We start from the raw sequence: 19257 nt of genomic DNA, 5'->3' as shown, positions 1-19257 counted from the left end.
GGCTTTGTGTGCTCATTTTTGTTCTTTATGTCTATTATAGCTCAAGGGACATTCCTGAAATAAACACAGGCCATAAAAAAAAAATTGTTCTAATAGTACAGGTGAGAATTTAATCATCCTTTGAAAACAAGCCCCCTCACAAAGATTACGAAGTTAATTATGTAATCTTTAAAAGACAGCTACTGCATTTATGGGCAATGATCTAACTCATTTGAGGAAAATATAAGTTCTATCTGAAACAGGAACACTGTACTATTCATTTTATCTACAATGAAAACCAGTGTTATATTACAGCCTAATTCTAATTCCTATAAACCCGTCAAAATAAAAAGTGCACAATTTGTATAATTTTCTGGAATTTACATCAGAGTGCTCGCTTCAGCAGCACATATACTAAAATTGGAATTTACATCAGAAATGATAAAGCAACACCATATCAATGTTCAAAGCTGTCTCAACTTAAGAATGAAAAAAACAGAAAATTCAACATTAGTTTCAGAACCTCATTCATGACCTATATCATCCTCAGTCCTGTGTGCCTTCTTCAAGTTACATTCTTTAACACAGTACCAGTTCTGCAGGTTTATTTGAACAGTCTACCAAATGAACTGAGATCAAGGCAACCTGGTCTGATGGAAAAGTCAGGGGTTTCATGGTCAGAAGACCTAGGTGTGAATCCAGACTTTGTTCCTCTGGAGCTTTAAGACCTTGAGCAAGTATTGAATTCTCTAAGCTTAAATTTCTTCATGTGTAAAAGGACAAGACCACCAACCCTGAAAATTACTTGGTAGATCAACTCCCTCAGTTAACGTTCTGATTGTGGCAGATGCCTAATAAAGGGGTGATGATCTTATACCACTAAAATTCAGAAATTATGATGAAGTACCTCATTAAGGGGGTCACAAACTGTATGAAAATTATTAAAGCTGTAATACCTTTTTCAGTCTTTTAGTGAAAATATTTTAATATACAAAAATGAAAAATTCAAAGGTTAGAAATCTTTTTAAAATTGACATTTCTAAATATCAAAATGAAGCTTCAATTATCAATAGTGAAAACGGGTTAATTTTCCAAAAAAATGTTTTGGATGCTTATATTTATTCAAACCTCACATGGTCAAAAATTTTAAAACTTTCTAAAAAGAACTGTACTTTAGAACCCAGAGACAGCCCAGTTATCTAAACAATGGGCTACATGATACTCCACATTCTCCAGGCAAAGTCACAACAGGATGAGAAAAGAGCCTTCAGCCTCTCTCAGATTTCCTGGCCACTGTTATTTTAAAACTTGATCACATAAACATAAACAGAGGGGAAAAAATCCACTTCAGATAAGCGTCATGGGTTATGATTTATGATCTGTTTTTAATACCTTGCATTAATTTACATTAAATATTGCAATAGCTTATTACATTTTTCTTGCTCATGTTTCTAGACACTAATGAAGAATATATGTATGTTATGGTTTTATATAATATATATTTAGAGTTTTTAATCATGATAATCTTTTCTTAAGGTCATTCATCACTTCTGTTACTCCCTTTGAAAATTAGTTTTTGAAAACGAAAATGTAACTCAAACTGGGAAAACAATATGTCACACAGAACATACAAACTCAACAGGCAAATCTGCGTAAGACTAAAATGACTTCTGCTTACCACTGTGCATATAATTCCTGTGCAACTTGAAACACTCAAAATGAGCTGGATATTTAAAAGTCAATGAGTTATTTTGAATGGCTGCATTGTTTCAAGCTCTGGCTATAGCCCAATTTGTAATGTTTCTAAAATTAATGATAAAAAAAAAACCATGGTAATTTTTTCACTAAACAATTTCCAATTGTAAAACCACAACCCATGATATCTATGAAGTTTAGTTAATTTGTACAGATATGCCGTTTCGCTGCCAACCTTTGTACCGTGACCATTCTAACCCAAGTTCAAGATTCACATTTTATGGTGTGAATAGTTTCAACTAAATCTTAATTTCTAAAATTCTCAAACCCTGACTATATTTAGATACACTGCATCTACACCACCAGAGCATAACAGCAAATGAAATTTTTACTTAGCATGTACAGCAATCTGTGAAGTTGGGACAGTGTTCTCGTTGCTCATTAACATCTGTAAATTAGGATGTAAGCATTCCTCTACCACAAGTTTATGCCAGATAAAATATAACCTGTTTTCTTAAACTCTAATAGAAATAGTATTTCCGACACCAATGTTCTAGTAATAACTCTACCAAATTATTTTCTACTTAAAATCCCGGAGTTTGAGCATTTTAATGGTTTTAAGGAGTTTTTGGAAATTAACAAATATAAAAAGCTCTCGTTCAGTAGCACCTATATAAGTTAACATAGTCAAAGTACTGGACAACCTAAAGACTAAGATTATATTGTTAGACAGTCCCAACCTGGTCTCCTACATGATTAAACTATTAATTTAATAGTGGCTGGCATCTGATCCTCAGATCTCAGAACAAACGGCACTATTCCTACACTGCATTTTACGCTTGTTTACTTAAGAGAGAGCTACCACGGAGTGTCCAAGTCAGAGTGGGTCACCTGAGTCTCTGCTTCTACCTGGGAGCTCGAGTAGGCACACAAAGGTATCTTGGGGACGATAAACCCATGAAAGGAGACTCTCATTGTCTTGTGGAAATGAGAACCAGCCCTGGGACTACGGTGAGCCGCCGGCCGGGCCCACCCATCACCTGCTTCACCCACAGGCGTCCTCGGGAGGTGAAACCAGCCGTCGGCCCCCGGACAGCCCAGGAGGCCCCGAAGCAGGGCGGGCCGGGGCAGCGAGGCCCTGACGCTGACGCCCCGAAGCAGGGGCTCCGCGTCACTCACCGGTGCGGACGCGAGGGCAGGTGCGCGGCAGGGAGGCTACCTGTGGCCGGAGAGGTGGAGGGCGGGGCGAAAGGTGACGAAGTGGAGCGAAAAGGGCGACGACGTGGACAAGCTCTGAGACGGGGCGGCGGCGACCGGGATCCTGCTAGCTTCCTGCTCGGACCGATCCCGGGTCCGTCTCCGCCCGCCCGCCGGCGCCCAACCTAGTCCCCAGCCTCGGCGCGCGCACGTCACGGCTACGGAGCGCCCAAGGGGGCGGGGGCGCGGCGGGCCGGGGCGGGCCGACCGCGCGCGCGGGCGCACGGGCGCACGGGCGCGCGCTCCGGGAAGGGGCGCTCGGCTCGCGTGGCTGCCCCGCCCCTCCGCTCGCCCCCGGCCGGCGGCGCAGAGCCTCCGGGGCTGAGGTGGGCGCGCTGGAGCGCGAGAAGGGGCAGCCGCGGCGCCGCCGACGGTCCTTGTTCCTCCCCCTGCGAGACGGCCTTCTTCGGCACGGTTGTCTCCTGCCCCTGCGAAGCAAGTTCTCTCCGGTCTGGATGCGGTGACCGTGCAGTCCGGCAACAGCAAGAATCTGTTCACGGAGGGACACAGTTGTTCAGGCAGGGGGCGAGGACCCCGCGTTTTACTAGAGGACGGGCGGGAACGATGCAGCGTTGTTGCGGAGGGAGGAAGGCTGCAAACTGGGCTCCGGTCGGGTGGGCTGGGGCTGCGCTGCGCTGCGACGGGAGCGACCTTGCTATTCTGCTTTGGGTAGCGGAGGGTCTCTGGCCCCCGGACCGCATTTACTTACTAGAACCCGATCTTTTCTGTCGTCCAAATTTTACTGGTTTTATAAGTGACATACCTGTGAACCATTTGAAAATTAAATATGAAGTAGCTTTGCAAAACTGAATTAGATGATGAAAACACACGTCGCCTTTACAACGAAAAGAAGCTTAAGAAAAGGAAATGGTAATGATTGATTGTAACGCTAAATGTCTCCGGTGAAAAAAGTTAAGAGTACAGACACATGAGAATTACACTTTTTTCCTCAACATTTCTGAGTAGCAACTAGGAAACTTCAGGCAATCTACAAGATTCTGATGAGACAAGTTTCAGATACAAAGTTTTCCCACAGTTCTTTTGGTGGGAAAGCTAAGTTATGGTGAGATATTTAGCGTTCAACTAAGACAAAATACTGGGAATAAAAGAGAAGTAAGAAAGAGGAAGAGAAACCAAGAAAGGAAATAATTTACAGCAATCTCAGAAATTTAATTCCTGATTGCCAGGAGGTAAATCTTAAGTATATAAAACTACATTTCAAAGCAAATTGGAAAAAAAAAATAAGAATAAGGAGAGAGTAATTTCAGTTCACTGCTTTGACTTCATTTTGGATTTAAGATTAAAAGGCTGTGGCAGACCAATAGAAGGTGATATAGTTTATTGTGAGTAATAACTTGTGATTTTTTTTCTCTCTCGCTCTTTGTCCCCACGTCCATTACTGAGTCCCTTTGCTTCAAGCTCCATATCTCTGGAATGTATCCAATTTTTCCTAATAGCCACTACCATTATCTTATTTCACGCCACCATCATTTCAGATTTTGCATACTGCTTTAGCCACCTAACCATTTAACCAGGCTGCAATCCTGTCCCCTTTTAATCCAGTCTCTACATTGTCACCAGGTTTATATTTTATAAAAGTCTACTGACTCCTCTTTTTAAACTCCTATAGTGACATTCTACTACCCTTAGTATAAAATCCAAATTAATTAAGATGTGTTATGTGATCATTATACTGTTTTTGTTTAAGAAGCACAGTGGGGATTTGTCTTGCTTTTTCTGTTAATTGAATTTTAATGCCTTTTCATTGTTCCTCAGTTCATCACTGTCCTAAACCCCCCTAAAGCTGTCCTAAACCAGGCTTCTTCACATAGTTACTTGCCTGTCTTTGGAATCATTTGCATTTTGGACCGCTGTCTTAGCCCTGCTTATCTATCCAATCTCATTTCCACCCACTGCCTCTTTCCATTTCTTATACTTTACACAGGCCATTTTGAAGTGTTGATGTGTTCAGAAAAGATAGTTACGCCCTTTATGACATTGGAGTGTGATTTAGCCTGGCTCCCGTCAGGTGGGCTGGGGCTGCGCTGCGCTGCGCTGCGACGGGAGCGACCTTGCTATTCTGCTTTGGGTAGCGGAGGGTCTCTGGCCCCTGGACCGCATTTACTTACAAGAACCCGATCTTTTCTGTCGTTCAAATTTTACTGGTTTTATAAGTGACATACCTGTGAATCATTTGAAAATTAAATATGAAGTAGCTTTGCAAAATTGAATTAAATTAGATGATGAAAACACTAGTCGCCTTTACAACGAAAAGTCTACTTACTAAGGATTTTGTAGAAGAGATGACATAATCAGATTTAAGAGGAGGGGTAACTCTAAGAAGTTTTCCCAGGACACCTGGCTGACTCAGACAGAAGAGCATGCAGCTCTTGATCTCAAGGTTGTGAGTTCAAGCCCCACCTTGCATGTAGAGATTACTTAAATAAAAAAATAAACTTCAGGGGCGCCTGGGTGGCTCAGTTGCTTAAGCATCTGCCTTCGGCTCAGGTCATGATGCCAGGGTCCTGGGATCGAGCCCCGGGTCGGGCTTCCTACTCAGCAGAGAACCTGCTTTTCCCTTTCCCTCTGCCTGCTGCTCTGCCTACTGTGCTCTCTCTGTCTCTGTCAAATAAATATTTTTTTTAAAAAATAAAAATAAAAAAATACACTTTAAAAAAGGAAGAAGAAGTTTTCCTTAACCCCCTATCCAAAACTTAGGTGCAGCTTGGTGGTCTTTTTCATCTCTCTCTCGGGACTCATTGCATATATCTCTTCCAACACTTATTTCACTATTGATATTTTACTTCTGTGTATCCCCCAACTGAACACAGTCTGAACTCCTCACATTGGCTCTGCTCATTCTAGTCTATTCTCTCTCCACTCCTAGAGTTACCCCTCCTCTTAAATCTGATTATGTCATCTCTTCTACAAAATCCTGGTGACTTTCAGATCAGTTAAAACTCATTTATATGATTACAGAATCTTTCATAATCCTGAACTTACCCTAGTCATAGGAATGCACACATGCCCAGTCCTTTTATAATGCTCCCCTCAGACATCAAAACTCAGTCTGTTATTTCCTCTGTCCTGACTCTGGCAGAATTTGTTTTTCTTTTCTCTGTTTTCCAGAGCACCTACTTCATACCTATATTGTAGCACTTATTAAGTGGTATTATCATTACATTTTTTAGACCTGTTTCCCTCTGTAACAACGCTCCAAAATACTGAGCTTTTTAATTAGCAATTTTGCCCTATTATTTTTTCTTATTCCTAGAAGATGAGCACAATGCCTGGCTCATTGAATTATAATAAGTGCTGAAATGTATTGAATGCTGTGTACTAGCACTATACCAAGCACTTTACATAAATCATCCCAATAAATTCTCAGAGGCCTGTGAGGTAATACAATGAGGAGGTGCTTTTTGCCTGCCTAGCTTCTTAATTCCCATCATTTGTGGAGAATTCTTAATTTTTTAATGTTACTTATTTATTGTTAAAGATTTTATTTATTTGCCAGGGAGAGAGAGAAAGCACAAGCAGGCAGAACAGGCAGAGGGAGAAGCAGACCCCCCACTGAGCAGGGAGCCTGGTGTGGGATTTGATCCCGGGACCCTGGGATCATGATATGAGCTGAAGGCAGATGCTTAACCAATTGAGCCACCCAGGCGTCCCAAGAATTCTTAATTTTGAGTCTTGGTAGGAGCAGGGCCCACTTCACACTTTGGAAACTGAGTTTGGCCAAAGTCCTGCTCGCCACTATCTGGCACCTAGGGCATAGTCATGGCATGAGACCCAGGTTAACTCAATTGGATGCTCTCACCTGAAACTTGGAATCTGGACAAAGTGATGCAAAGATGCTGAGATAGAGGTATTTCACAGTGGTGTAGAGATAATTATGGCAACCCAGGTCTGGTCGTGACAGTGCTGACAGTGACATCCTAAATGAATGGCCCTGCACATCTTACACACCAGTTCTCCATCATCCTCAGTGATTGTGTGAGCTACATGATACTTGTCCAGTACATTCTTCTCCTGGATAAGTTAGCCAGAGTTTGTTTCTGTTGCTTTCAGCCAAAAACCCCGATTAATATAGAAAAGTTTTATCATTATCCCTATCTTACAAAAAAGAAAGAAATAGGTGCTCAAGTGCTTATTTAATGAATAAGTGAGATATTTGCAACGCTATAACTTGTAAAAGAAATTTTTTTATCATTGTCTCAGTTATTAGTAAGTTTGCATTAATAGTAATTATCTGGCATTTGTAGGGAAACAAATTACAGAAAAGAAGCAGATCCCTAAAGAGATAGTCTTGGGATTTTTTCCTTAGGATATATCTTAGCCCATCTTCATATCTCATCAACATCTGCATCTCCCGTACTTTATCATGAAAAACTAATATTTGATGATCCCTGTAAAATCATAAATGATTTTGTTAAGAAGATTGAATGATGTTTTAAACATCATTCCTGAACTTACTCTAGAAAGAAGGTAGCCTAATATATTTTAGAAGTATTTTCAAGATAAAAGACTAAAATTAAAGCTGAAATGTCATTTATCAATAGATATTTTGTCTGATTTTTTTTTCTTGGAACCCAACAAGGGACTTGAACTCACGATCCTGAGATCAAGACCTGAGCTGAGATCAAGAGTCAGACGCTTAACTGACTGAGCCCCAATAGATACTTTAAAAAATTTTTCTTAACCTGATCACCACACATTTTTTACCATTCTATCTCCTGGAATTTTCTGTAACTATGGTTTGCCTTATTCCCTTATTCCCAACTAGTTTTTCCTGAATTGTTCTAGTGGCATTATAATTAAAACTGAAAAGCACAAGTGTGACCAAAGATCATCAGCTCAAACATATAACTGTCAAATGTCTTAAAAAACAATCTTCCAAGGGCACCTGGCTGGCTCAGTCAGTAGAGTATGCAACTCTTGATATCAGGCTTTTATGTTCGAGCCCCACGTTGGGTCCAGAGATTACTTAAAAACAAAATGTGTGGTGCCTGGTTGGCTCAGTCGGTTGAGCGCCCAACTCTTGATTTCTGCTCAGGTCATGATCTCAGGGTCTTGAGATCAAGCCCCGCTTCAGGCTCTATGCTCAGTGGGGAGTCAGCTGGGGTTTCTCTCTCTCTCTCCCTCTACCCCTCCACCCACTCATGTGCACACACTCTCTCTCTCTCTCTAAAATACATAAATCTTTTTTTAAAAAATCTTCCATCTAATTTGCCATATCCAGTGATCTTCAGCTCAGTGCGGTAATTTGAAAAGGGATAAAGAATAGTCAGGGTTTTTTTTCAGACTTAAATGGGTCAGATGTATCCTAACCAATTTGTAGTAATTAAAAGAAAGCAAATGAGTGAAGGCATTCTGGAAGTGCAGAGTTATGTTTAAACTTATATAAATGAGGTGAGTAGTGTGAGAAGGAAACAGGTTCCAGGCCTGGCTCTCCAAGCCTGTGACCTGTATAAGTCATTTAATCTCACTAAGACTCAATTTACTCATCAATAAAATAGCAATGATAATAATACCTCCTGCTCAGAGAAAAGACTAAGACAATGCAAGAATGAAAGCATTTTGCAAACTAAAAAGAGGTTTACAAGCATCATATTATCAATCCCACCAATAGATATTGTAAACAAATGTATTTAAAAGAATACATTCATGTATAATTTTGAATTTGCTACATACTAGGAAAGCTTGTAAATATATATATATTTTTTTGTAAATATATTTGAACAAGAAAAAAACTTTAAAAATAAAATCAGTGCTAAAACTTATTTGAAATTAGCTTTGTTTTAAACAGGATAATACAAGAAGTCAATTATGGAATTTCTTTTTCTATTGTTTTGATGAAATCTGAATATTAAAAAATTCATAGAAACTTATATAAGACATATAACTTCTAAAAATTTTTCCTACTCTACAGAAGTCTTCCTGCTATAGTTTAGGAATATAATGAGAAAAGTAATTGAATATCCATTTTTCTTGCATATTATAAATACATGATTACACTTGAATTTATGGATATTATTTAATTTTAAAAATCAAATGTACCATTTAAAGAAGCTTTGAGGGGTGCCTGGGTGGCTCAGTCATTAAGCATCTGCCTTCGGCTCAGGTCATGATCCCAGGGTCCTGGGATTGAGCCCCACAGCGGGCTCCCTGCTCAGCAGGAAGCCTGCATCTCCCTCTCCCACTCCCCCTGCTTGTGTTCCCTCTCTTGCTGTGTCTCTCTCTGTCAAATAAATAAATAAAATCTTTTAAATAAATAAAATAAAGAAGCTTTGAGAAAGTAGAAAAACAAGACTGAATTAACACAAGCAGGGGGAGGGGGAGAGGGAGAAGCAGGCCTCCCTTGGAGCAGGGAGCCCGATGTGGGGCTCAATCCCAGGACCCTCGGATCAAAGACCTGAGCCGAAGGCAGACGCTTAATGACTGAGCCACCCAGGCGCCCCAAGACTGAATTAAATTTTAAGACAGGAAACCATAAATATATATGTTATAAATAGATGATCTGCATAAAGAATTCAGTGTCACAATTCAGAAAGTTCCATTCTCCAAAGCCTACGTAAATAGTTCAGAAAATACACCAAAAAATTAGTGGTGTTTAAAATCTGCAAAATTATATTTTTATAAATCCCTAATTGGTTATAAGTATCATTTTCAGTAATTGGTTTGTTGATTCTTATTTAGACATTATCATTAATATGATTCAACTCTCAGATTGGATTTAATGCCCACTGAGATATTTTGTGCAGATCTTTATGTTAGTACGCTTCATATTATACTGAATGTTTGTTTACCTCTGTGTGAGCTGACTGAGATCTTACCTGTCTTTGGACATCCAGAATCAGCTGGGGCATAAAAGGCATGCACTCAGTAAATGTTTGTGGAATGGAACTGAGCTAAATGAACTTGAGCTCTGGCAGGTCCATATTCTTGAGAGTGGAGGTCCTTCAGAAATGAGTTTTTTAGGACATTTTAGAATTTTGTCATTAGAGAGAAGGGGCTTTGCCCAACTCTCCATGGGAACATGGAATTTAAATTTAAATCACTATTCCACAGATGATTAAATTTTTATAAAGAATCTGTATATACATTTTATCTCATTTTTCTAAAAAGTGCATTTTCACAATACTTATCATTATTATTTTCACCAGTTATCCTTCAGTTTCATATGTGTTAAACATTTGTGATATTGCCATCTTATAAACAATGTCAAAATGAAAATAAATTGTATCTTCTCTAAAGGTTATGAATGAAATATTCAAAGTTGATATGTTGATGTAATATAAAAATTACTATATATAATATTTATATATAATACTTAAAAACAGCAAAAGATTTGGTGTGGGAAGTACTGTTTAAACAAATCAGTGATACACAATAGTCTCCTGAAAAAAAATGCTTGTTAAATAAATGAAAACACTGGAAATGGATGTTTTCTTGCTTTAAAAATAGTAGTTTCTTGAAATAGCTCAAGGAAGTATCAAGCAATCACTGACCAGGAAGTGTCTAATATGTCAGAGTTAAATATTATCCTACAGTTAAGAATAAACATAAGTTTGAAGAGATCAAAGCATTAAATGTATTCACAGAGTAATAACCTGAGTTCATTCACATAGGCTTTGAGATTTACCAAATAATTATTATATTGGTCAGTCTTTTCTGTGTAGCCAACCAGATCTCAATGACATATAACAAAAAGCATTCATTTTTCTCCTGGGTAAGTATATAGTTCTCCTGGGACAACTCTAATCCAGGCTGCTGGTAAATTCAGCTCCGTTCTAGTGTCTCATTCTGGGGTTCAAGATGAAGGTCCAGTGGCTACCTGGGGTATACTCTCCTTGGGTCAGAGGTCAGAAACATCCTGTGTCTTTTAAAGTCTGAACTCAGAATGAACACACTGCTACTTCTGCCCACATTCTATTGGCCAGAGAAAGTCAGATGAGCAAGCCCAGCATCAATGGGGCAGGATGAATAGTCTTATCATGAATGTGTAGGTAATGAAGTTTGCTGAACAATAACCTAATAATCTAAATAATCTAATTTATCTAGTTTACTAGATATTCAAAATGATGTATTAAGAAGGGTCGGAAGATTAAGAAGAGGTATTGTGGCAGGCTTCTGAGATGCTGGTGATGTTCTATTTTTTTACCTCAGTGGTGATTACACAGGTGGATTCCCTTGGCTATATATTCATCAAGCTATACAGTCAGTCATGACCTGTATAATTCATGATATACTTCAAACAGAAGCTTATATTTTAAAAATTAAAAATTTTCAGTATTTTAGATTTCTGAATTTTTAGTTACTTTCTCTTAGAAAAGTCATGAATGACATGATTCTTGAATAGAAAAGTCCTTTTTTAAAAATCAGTGTGAGGGGCACCTGGGTGGCTCAGTCATTAAGCGTCTGCCTTCAGCTCAGGTCATGATCCCAGGGTCCTGGGATTGAGCCCCACATCGGGCTCCCTGCTCAGCAGGAAGCCTGTTTCTCTCTCTCTCATTCTGCCTGCTTGTGTTCCCTCTCTCGCTGTGTCTCTCTCTGTCAAATAAATAAATAAAATCTTTAAAAAAAATAAAAATAAAAATTAGTGTGAGATGAAACACCTGGCTGGCTCAGTTGGTAGAGCATGCGATTCTTCATCTCGGGGGTCATGAGTACAAGCCCCATGTTAGGGGTAAAGTTTACCTTAAGAAATTGCTGTGAGAAAATGTGTCTTTTCAAAGAAATAATATGTACCCCTGAGATTAAATATTTTATTTGTATATTTATTAATAATGTGAAGGTAACCAGGCTAAGTTAATTCAAGCAAATTAATAAAAATATCTAAGGTCATCTTTGTATATAATCAGAAATTGTAATTTTGCTTTTGGACATTTTAAAACAAATGTAGAGGGGGTGCCTGGGTGGCTCAATCGGTTAGGTGTCTGCCTTTGGTTTGGGTCATAATCCCAGGGCCCTCGGATTGAGCACCACGTGGGGCTCCCTGCTCAGCGGGGAGACTGCTTCTCCCTCTCCGTCTGTCCCTTCCCCCTGCTCGTGCTCTCTCTCTATCAAAATCTAAAAATAAAACAAATGTAGATAAGTGTATTAGTTATTGCCAATTTGATCATGCCAATAATAATTACAATAAACAGAATTAGAAAACAACCTGCTTCAATATCTACCCCCCAAAATTTAGTATTATCTTCTAGTAACATTTTTAAGCCAAAAAATTAGGAATTAAAAAAAGTTTTTAAAGAAGTTTATTTATTTATTTAAGTAATCTCTGCACCCAACATGGGACTTGAACTCACAACCCTGAGATCAAGAGTCCAATGCTCTTCTCATGAGCAAGCCAGGTGCCCCACAAAATAGTTTTCATAATTTATAAAGTGTATATAAACATATCCAAATTGTCAGTAGATAAAATTTTACTTGTGTATTTAAATCTTTGGAGCATATAAGATTAAAACCTTACTGTTACTCAAACTGTGGATGATGATATCAGTTTAGTGAATTTTAAGGAACATCTTTTTAAAAGGCTAAAACAAATTATCAGAATACCTTTCTTTAGAAATATAATAATTGTTTCTTGGGGCATCTGGCTGGCTCAGTCAGTAAAGCATGCAACTCTTTATCTTGAGTTTAAGCCCCATGTTGAGTATAGAGCTTAAAAACAACAACCACAACAACAAAAACCCCAAAAACCTGTTTTCCTGAAACATTTCAGTTGTGTGTGTGCGGGAAGGAGGAAAAGAGGAAGGCAGAGAGGGAGAGAGAGAGAGAGAGGAGATAGGCATGTGCGTGGCTGGGAGGGGACAGAGGAGGAAAAGAGAGGAAGGGTGCTGTATAGGAACTGGGTTTTATGTAGGGGCAAAATCCAAAATCTAAAATATACTTATCAGTGAAGTCACTGTCAAAAAGTCTGAGAAAGAAAGAAAAAGTCTAAACAGCCATTGCCTATCCCAGGAAGGATGGAATCTCCAATCCATGAACCTAGTCTTGCCCTGGGTTTTTTAGGTTACTTGACAACTTGAGGAAATCATGACTGATGTTGTGTCTAGAGAATAATTTCTCCCCAGGAGTTCTGTGGTTATCCTATTTGTAGCCAAGTCTCTAATGATTTAATATGAAGACAACTGAAGGACTGTTATAATATGCTAATTAGTACTTCAAATACTGTTGGTGACAAGCAACAATTTATTCTAAAGCCAACAACCTAAATGAACAGCAGGTAGAGACATGGTCACAATGAACACGGGTTACTGGCTCACTTCAGTATTTGCTATGTTATTTTCACCCTTTGTGTGTTGTTGGTGTCTCTTTTTCATGTGGTCTCTTGTGTCTTGCTCTGCTTCAGTCTGTTTAAACACACCTCATTTTATTGTTTTCCTCCCCAGATTCCAAATTGATTTGTTTACAGCGGCTTTGTCATACATTCTGATATTTCTTTTCCTGGCTCCTCTCAGGCGTTTTTCCTTTTGTATAAGCTTTGAGATTTTACATATAAAACAATAACACTACTGGTATTATATAAAATTGAATTATAGTTATTTAAAATTAGAAAGGAATTGATGTTCTTACAGTATAATACCATTGCATCTAAAAACATGGTTCTGGGGTATCTGGGTGGCTCAGTCGTTAAGCGTCTGCCTTCAGCTCAGGTCATGATCCCAGGGTCCTGGGATCGAGCCCCGCATCGGGCTCCCTGCTCCACGGAGAGCCTGCTTCTCCCTCTCCCACTCCCCCTGCTTGTGTTCCCTCTCTCGCTGTGTCTCTGTCAAATAAATAAAATCCTTAAAAAATAAAATAAAATAAAAACATGGTTCTTCATTATCTATTCCTGCAGGTCTTATGACCATCAATTAAATTGTATAGTTTTCTCATTCAAGGCATATGCTTTTTTGTAAAATTTATTCCTAAGTATTTTATAGGTCTCGGCCATTACTGTGAATAATTTTCCCCCGATTTCTTTTCTAGATTCTCATCGTGTATTTATTTATCAAAGCAATGTATCAAATTTTCTTTAAAAGTTTCCTGTTTTCTAGTTACATAGTCCCCTACTCAATATAAAACAGTCATCTCTTATTTTCCAAGGTTTTTATAGCAGTTATTTCATTCTCTTATCTTAGGACATTTGCTGTAAGTGAAAAAACAATGTTGAGTAGCATGAGAGCCTGTATAGTTCTTTCTTTTTTTTTAAGATTTTATTTATTTATTTTAGAGGGAAAGATCGTGAGCAGGGGGGAGGGGTAGAGGGAGAACTGGCTTCCCACTGAGCAAGGAGCCCGATGTGGAACTCGTTCCCAGGACTCCGGGATCATGACTGGAGCCGAAGGCACATGCTTAACCGACTGAGCCACTCAGGCACGCATAGTTCTTGATATTAAATTACCTGGTTGTGTTTCACCATTTAATATATTTTGTTACTAAGATATTATAGTCTATATTATAACATATTTCTCTAATCTCAAAGATTAGAGAATAATTTAATTCTCTATAATAATTTAATTTATTCATAATTTAATTATGAATAATTAAATTTTATATGATCATATAAATTTCCTCCTTTAATCTTTGAGATAACAATTGACATATTTTCTGATCTTGAACATCCCTAAACTTGGTTATCACTTGTTTCCTTATTACTGGATTCTAATTGCCAATGTTTTATTTAGATTTTGTCAATCTTTTTTTAAATTATTTTTTAAACAACAAACATTTATTGAATACTTCACATGTGGCAGGTGCTTATATACTGATAAAAATATAAATGTCTCATAAAAATACCCAGTGATTTTTAAAGTAAATTAAAAATTAGGGGCGCCTGGGTGGCTCAGTTGGTTAAGCGACTGCCTTCGGCTCAGGTCATGATCCTGGAGTCCCTGGATCGAGTCCCGCATCGGGCTCCCTGCTCGGCGGGGAGCCTGCGTCTCCCTCTGACCCTCCCCCCTCTCATGTGCTCTCTCTCTCTCTCAAATAAATAAATAAAATCTTTAAAAAAATAAAAAAATAAATAAAGTAAATTAAAAATTATCCCAAAGTAGGACCGTCGAAGGCTAAGAAAGAACAGACGGGAGCAAGCCCCCCCCACCCCAAGCCCCATTTCCTGAGCGCTGGCGCCAGGGCACCAGGCTCTCCAGGACGGGCTGGGTTTTCGCTGCAGTAACCATCCCCAGTCTCTGATTTTCAAAAGCAGACGTGTATTTCCTGCTCGCCCTCCACATCCACTGCAGGCCCACCGCTCCCCTCGAGCATCTGCTTGTGTGTGGAAAACTGCTGGTAACCATGTCAGAGAGAAAATAAAGCTCTGCTTGGCACTTCCTTTCATGTTTTGTTAGCAAAGCAAGTCACCTGAGGTGGGGAAGTGTTATTCTTCACCCCCCCCCCCTTTTTTTTAAGTTTTTATTTTGAGATGATTCTAGATTCACAGGAAATTGCAAAAACACTACAGAGAGGTCTTGTGTGTCTTTTACCCAGTTGCCCGCAATGAGAACATCTTGACCAAGCACAGAACCAGCCCCAGGAACTGGACACTGCGCACCACCCACAGACCTCACGCGGAGTTCACCAGTGTTGCGTGCGTGTGCGGGTCCTGTGTAATGCCCCCCGTGGAGTTGTGTGTAATCACTGCACAATCAAGATGCACAAGAGCTCCACTTCCCCTAAGATCTCCCTTTTGTGGTCCCACCCCCCCACCCCCTTAACCTCTGCCAACCACCAATCTGCTCTCCATTCAAGAATGTTACATCAATAGAAACACAGTATGTAAGCTTTGGGGACCGGCTTTTTTCACTCAGCACAAGGCCCTTGAAAGCCATCCAAGTTGCAGGTATCAGTAATGTGCGGTGGTGTGGATGAAGGATGGATAACTTTTGAAATAGAACAGTCTAGCATGCTTCTCACGTCCTTTTTGCTGTTGTGTTTGGTTTGCAGATGGCAGTTTCAGTTTCTCGCCTGGAGCATTGCTGTGGCTTTAGCCGAGGGTGCAGGGGCGGTGCGCGCACAGAGGGCACCTGGGCTACGTGCCTGTCGTCCCTCCAAGAACCGGGGCGAGGAGGAGGCTTTCAGATACTAGTTCCAAGGATTCTCAACTTCTTTCATGGAGGCTAGTCGTGTCTCCTTGAGGGGCTGGAGCAGATGACGGGCCCCTTCACAAGTCCTACGACACCCCAGGAAAGCTGCTGTGAACAATCAGCGGGTCCGGGTAGAGTCGGAACGGGCCCGTGTTAAGGGGGCAGACGGCGTGAGGCAGAGGCCTAGGTCCTAATTCAGGTCTTGGCCAAGCCACTAAGCTGTTTGTACTTCGGTTTTTACCTGTTCTTAGGTGAGAGCAGATTTTAGATAAGTTCTAAGATTTCTTCCCACTAGGGGCACCTGGGTGGCTCAGTCGTTAAGCATCTGCCTTCGGCTCAGGTCATGATCCCGGCGTCCTGGGATCGAGCCCCGCATCAGGCTCTCTGCTCGGTGGGAAGCCTGCTTCTCCCTCTCCCACTCCCCCTGCTTGTGTTCCCTCTTTAGCTGTGTTTCTCTCTGTCAAATAAATAAAATCTTTAAAAAAAAAAAAAAAAGATTTCTTCCCACTATAATTCTATGGATTCAAGTTGGCAAAAGCATCCCGAGTTCTAGAGATGCCTGCAGTCAGGAAGTCATAATGAGATGTTATATTCTTTATTTTGAAAATTAGGCCAGGGAAAGCCCCACTTTGCAGGGGAGGGGAGGAGGTTATAACTTTTCAATCCACCAAGGAAATAATAAGCGAGAAATGTCACACAGGATCCTTTACATATTATATTACTATCTGCATTTAGATTTCATGGTCTAGCTTAGACCACATAACAGCGAAACTCATTTCACAGGGTCTGGGTGTGTTTTGGAATAAACTTGCACATCTTCACGCCAGGAAGTTCTGCTGCTTCTTCTTCCATGACAGCACCTGTGCACAGCCGAATCTTGCCCTGAGTCAGATACTTGATGATTTCTGATGTTTTTCTGAGACACTCCTTGGAAAGGTAGGGGGGATCTGCTATTACGATGTCAAAACTCTGTGCGGCAATTTTTTTCAGGTAAATCCAATGGATTATTGTAATCATAGAAGATAAACTCCTCTCCGTATATAGCAAATCTTTTGTCATATTCAAAGACGTATACAGAAAATCTTCTCTGTGTAGGGCTCCCAGTTTCTGCTAAACACTGGGGGGCGCTCACACAGGCTATTCTGCCACCTTCTCCAGCAGCTGCAATCGCTTCCTTCGCAAGTCGCAAAGCGGTTTCCTGACTGTACCAAAACTGGCTCAGCTGCCAGTTCTATTATTCCAATGCTATATTTATCATCCCCGCCTGGGTCACTTTGTTGCTTCTGCTCAGCATAAAATTCCTGGAGGGCTGCTAAGGTGTGGGAAGACAGCCGGGGCATATCGTCATCATCAGAGTCACTCATTTCACGAATTGTCTATAACCTTGACGCCCGGGATCGTCCACTCACAAGCCACGCGTGCGCAGTAGATTTTGCCAATCTTTAATCATGAATTACATAATTCCTTAGTTTTCCCTTCTGACACCATCTTTACTAGAGTTTTTTATTAAAGGTATGCTGGTCTCATAAATGAATTGGGAGTTTTTCACCCATTTCTATGGCCTGGAATTTTTAAAATAATCTCAGATTTAAATGTTTAAAAGTTCAAATACAAGAATTGATAGGGTCTTTGTTCGTATTCAGTGGTAGCTCAGTAACCCCTTGTCTTCTCAATGTACATAGTGTAATCAAGTTGTCTACTTTTTTTTAGAGAGAGGGAGAGCACAGTGCGGGGTGTGAGGGAGTAGGGGCAGAGGGAGAGGGAGGGAGAGAATCTTAAACAGTCAAGAGCCCATCACAGGGCTCAATCTCATGACCCTGAGATCATGACCTTAGCCAAAATTAAGAATCCAACGCTTAACTGACTGAACCACCCAGGGCCTCAAATTGTCTACTTCTTGAATCAGTTCTGATATTTTTAACTTTCTAAGAATCCACTTATTTCCCCCAAGCTTTCAAATTTCTGGTCATGTTATATGTCTCTGTTTATTTAAAGTAAGCCAGAATAAGATAAAAAAGGAAGAAAGGAGCATTAAACAGACTATGTAGAACCCTTATAAGTTTGCCTTCTACATAATTTATTCCATTATTCCATTAATTACTTACTCAACCTCCTATTATGTACTACATACTGCTAAGTGCTGGGGATATAAAACCCTGAGATTAAGACTTGAGCTGACATCAAGAATTGGATGCTCAACCAACTGAGCCACCGAAGTAACCCCCCCTCCCCTGCCAATATGTCTCTTTTTAAAGCTTTTCTGTATCTGTGATATGTCTCCTTTCTCCTTTATTTGTTCCTCTGTAAATTGGGAGTAATGACAGTACATATCTCATACAGTCATTGTGAAAAATGAATTCATACATTTAAAGAGATTTATGTAAACTTATATAACTCTCATTATTTAAAGGAGATAATAAATATTATTTATTCTCCATTTTATTTCTCTTATTTATTTTATTATCCTTATTTTATTTACTTTATTATATTATATATCTCATTATTTATTCCTTGATCAGGCTCAAGAGTTTATCTTTTAAAAAAAATTTGTGAGTTTTTTTGTGACAGGTTATGGTAGTATGGAGGAAGTTCTAGTTCATTAAGTTTTATCTTCCTTAATTTCCTCTTCTAAATTGGGGAAGAAGTATTTTATTGTTCTGTTCCTAATTTTTTTTTTTTAAGATTTTATTTTTAAGTAATCTCTATACCCAACATGGGGCTCGAACTCACAACCCTGAGATCAAGAGTCGCATGCTCTTCTGACTAAGCCAGCCAGGTGCCCCGTTCCTAATTTTTAAATGTGAGCTATTATTTCCTTTATTTTTCATTTTTGGATTTAATAATGAAGGTGTTTAAGTTTATAAACTTGCTTTGGCTACAGCTTTCACTAAGTCTTACAGTTATTAGGTATAATGAAGTAATGAGTGGACCAATTAGAAAATTGAAATTTCAGAAATAAATATTTAGTAATATGATTTAACATATGACAAGATAGAAATTTATTCTACTATCAAAAAGGATTTCTAATAAATGATGCTGGCACAAATGACTATCTTGAGGAAAATAAAATTCTCAAGAATATAACATCTGGGGGCACCTGGGTGGCTCAGTTGGTTGGGCGTCTGCTTTGGCTCAGGTCATGATCTCGGGGTTCTGGGATCAAGTCCCGCATCAGCTCCCTGCTGAGCAGGGAGTCTGCTTCTCCCTCTCTCTGCTGTTCCCCCTGCTTATGCTCGCTCTCTCTCTCTCAATCTGA

The 19257-nt window shown here is 39.7% G+C and overlaps 1 protein-coding gene and 1 pseudogene across 3 annotated transcripts in view; both read right to left on the bottom strand.

Annotated features, from left to right (window-relative positions):
* MYO6 (myosin VI) overlaps positions 1-3069 on the bottom strand; it is a 142920-nt gene extending 139851 nt beyond the window's left edge. For all 3 annotated transcript variants that reach the window (XR_008505330.2, XM_045867115.2, XM_045867118.3), the window contains exon 1: positions 2854-3069. The gene's annotated coding sequence lies outside the window, so the exon portion shown is untranslated. The remainder of the gene's footprint in view (positions 1-2853) is intronic.
* Positions 3070-16751: 13682 nt separating this feature from the next.
* LOC123836444 (EEF1A lysine methyltransferase 1-like) lies at positions 16752-17408 on the bottom strand (annotated as a pseudogene).
* Between the last annotated feature and the right edge of the window lie 1849 nt (positions 17409-19257).

The sequence above is a fragment of the Mirounga angustirostris genome, unplaced genomic scaffold (genome assembly GCF_029215605.1).
Source record: "Mirounga angustirostris isolate CCGP_5_RB_7025 unplaced genomic scaffold, mMirAng1.0.hap1 SCAF_8, whole genome shotgun sequence".
Taxonomy (NCBI): domain Eukaryota; kingdom Metazoa; phylum Chordata; class Mammalia; order Carnivora; family Phocidae; genus Mirounga; species Mirounga angustirostris.
This window is presented reverse-complemented; position numbering and strand designations above follow the sequence as displayed.